The sequence below is a fragment of the Pinus tabuliformis genome, chromosome 7 (assembly GCF_031772625.1).
Source record: "Pinus tabuliformis cultivar Carrire ecotype Pingquan chromosome 7, CPIR1, whole genome shotgun sequence".
Taxonomy (NCBI): Eukaryota; Viridiplantae; Streptophyta; class Pinopsida; order Pinales; family Pinaceae; genus Pinus; species Pinus tabuliformis.
Window position 1 is genome coordinate 1,537,549,345 of NC_142293.1, and position 3,172 is coordinate 1,537,552,516.

A 3,172-nucleotide genomic window follows, 5' to 3' on the forward strand; every position below is an offset into this window, starting at 1 on the left:
ACATTTCATACATATTAAATTGTTATATAATAGTGGAAAATATTTTATCACAATTTAATTAATTAATTTTAATTTTGTTATAGCTAAAAAAAAAATTAAATAAACATAAATTTGATATAATTAAAAAAACATTTCATGCATTAAAAACAAATTGTTCATATTTGGTGTGAACACTACGAGCTAGTTCCCTAAAATATTTCATGCATTAAAAACAAATTGTTCATATTTGGCATGAACACCAGGCGAGCTAGTTCCCTAAACGTACCTCTATGATCTGTAATTATAAAAAATAATAATAATAGTAGCCACCACATGGATGTGTAATAATAGTAACCTCCACATCGTTGAAAGAAAGTCGGCCATCTAGTTTCTGCATTGATATATTTGGCTTGCAGCGCCTTCTAACATAATCTTCTGGAATATAAATATTCATAGCCAGATCCATGGAAAACTTGCAAGACGCAAAGTGCCTGCTGGAGGTTATCACAAAAAATGAAAAGGGCCAAGCTGCAGTAAAAGCTTAATTAATTAAAAGCACCAAATATTGGAATAGATAAAATAGCGCCCTTTGAAATTCAAATTTGAATTCACTTGAAATGGGTTTTCAACATTAATTTAATTTCGCCATACTGGATTACGTACTGTAGGACTATTATTTATTGGCCATCATGCCCATGGGGATCATCTGGCATCCGCATAAGCCATGGATGATGCATCAACCCATTTCCGCAACCGTTAAGTGTGTTTGCCGCAGAAATTATGTACACGGGTTTACGGTGAAAGCAAGTGTCAATATGGCTCGCGCTTAGCTATATAGTGACAACGCTCCCCCGCATTATTGTAATACCACACGGCACCTGGGTAACTGCAATCTTCCGCTTTTTCAATGGATTTACTGTCGGTGTTTCTTCTTCCAGAAATGCCCATGCTCGCCTATCTTCTGCTGGCAATCGTATCAGTTTGCTTGATCTACTGGCGACTTCGTCCCTCTGCTAAATTGCCGCCCGGTCCCAATGCTTGGCCCATAATCGGAAACCTGAATCTCATGGGAAAACTACCCCACAGGTCGATGGATCGACTCTCCAAAACATACGGCCCCCTCATGTATCTCAGACTCGGATCCATGCCCTGCGTGGTCGCCTCCTCGGCTGATATGGCCCGAGAGTTTCTTACGACACGCGACCTCACATTCTCGTCCCGACCCCGGGTCGCAGCCGGGAAATACACGCTCTACAACTCCTGCAATATCACCTGGTCTCCCTACGGAGAGCACTGGCGACTGGCCAGGAAAATCTGCCTCGTGGAGCTCTTCAGTGCCAAGCGCCTCGAATCCTTCGAGCACATCAGAATAGAAGAGGTGGCCCGAATGGTAGATTCAGTGTTCGAAACCTGCCAGCTGGGCCTCCCTGTAAAAATCAGGGAAGAGACATATGCTATGAGCAATAATATAATTTCCCGCATGGTGTTGGGAAGAAGGTATTTGGACAAGGAAGTGGGGAACAAGATGAGGTCCAAGGAATTCAAGGAGATGTTGGAAGAGCTGTTTGTGCTGAACGGGGTTTTTAATATTGGAGACTTTATACCGTGGCTCGCCTGGCTGGATCTCCAGGGTTACGTCAGGCGAATGAAGAAGGTGAGCAAGCGGTTGGATGCATTTCTGGAGGAAGTAGTGGAAGAGCACGACAGACGAAGAAAAGGCGTGGAGAATTATGTGGCTAAGGATATGGTGGATGTTCTGCTGCAGCAGGCCGACGACCCCCAAGTCAATCTGAATCGAATCAGAGTCAAAGCATACACTCTGGTATGTACTTTGAAACTTTTCCCCTCTCATTGCCATGGTGTTGCTAATCTTTTTTGAATTGTTTGTGTGCAGGACATGATCGCGGGCGGCACCGAGACCGCTGCGACGGTGGTGGAGTGGGGCCTGTCGGAGCTCCTGAAAAATCCGGAGACTTTGGAAAGAGCCATGGAAGAGCTGGACAGAGTTGTGGGACGAGAGCGGTGGGTGCAAGAGAAGACATCAGTGAACTGGATTATCTGCAGTGGATAGTGAAGGAGACGATGAGGCTCCATCCAGTGGTTCCCACGCTCGTCCCCCGTCTCTCCACTCAGCCCTGCAGAATCGCAGGATACGACATTCCTGCGAACACGAGGTTGTTCGTCAACGTGTGGACTATCGGCCGGGACGGCGAGTTATGGGAGAACCCCGACGAGTTCCGGCCAGAGAGATTCAAAGGGAGCACGGTGGACGTGAAGGGCAGAGATTACGAGCTCCTGCCATTTGGATCGGGGAGGAGGATGTGCCCGGGATATAATCTGGGACTTAAAGTTGTTCAAATATCTCTGGCTAATCTCATCCATGGATTCCAGTGGAAGCTGCCTGATGGCCAAAACCCTAAGGACTTGGACATGGGCGACACATTTGGGCTGACAACTCCTAAAACATACCCTCTTGTTGCAATGGCTCGACCTCGCCTGCCTTCCCACCTCTATAACTTAAATTCCTGCCCCCCTTGAAAAGGTCGTGTCTGGCCTCGTCTATGGATAAGTTGATCTGCACCTGATATGTAAGTGAATCTAGTAGTAGTTGCTCTTATTACACAGGGTCTCCACCTGTGCAGTGTGCCATGGTTGCCGAGTGTTGTAATATGTGATTTGCAGTGCTTGTATTAATTATATTAGTAATAAAGTCCATGGCCGTCTATTTTCGTTGCAGTCTTTCTTTTTGCCAGGTAAGTTTTAAATAGATTATTAACTTATAATTAGATTTTACATTAACTTATAATTAAATTTTAAATAAAATTTGGAAATTTCCCAAAACTGCCTCGTCTCAGAATTATAGTGAACAAAGCAAGGGAAGTGATCTCTCTTACTGCCAAGCCATGAAATGGACGAGTTGCAGAGAAGAGGGACTCAGTGAGCCGACTTGTTCTATCAGCAGAGCTCATGAAAACTGCAGAGTATTACTGAATCCATCCTGGGGAATCAGGAAGATATGGTTTTGAGATACAAAGTAGAGTATTGCTGAATCCATTGTGGGGAATCAGGAAAATATGGTTTTGAGGTACAAAGCACTTCTCAATGACGGGATGAAATTAGCTCTTGGAATGTTCTTGATCCAGAAATGTACGACATGTTTGAATTCTTTCTTCTTCTTGATGTTATTAAATAT

The 3,172-nt window shown here is 44.1% G+C and overlaps 1 pseudogene across 1 annotated transcript; it reads left to right on the forward strand.

Moving 5' to 3' along the window:
• Positions 1-832: 832 nt before the first annotated feature.
• Positions 833-2,718, forward strand: LOC149253744 (trimethyltridecatetraene synthase-like; annotated as a pseudogene). The gene is made up of 2 exons (XR_016267108.1): positions 833-1,801; positions 1,874-2,718. The product of XR_016267108.1 is annotated as a trimethyltridecatetraene synthase-like (transcript).
• Positions 2,719-3,172: the final 454 nt, after the last annotated feature.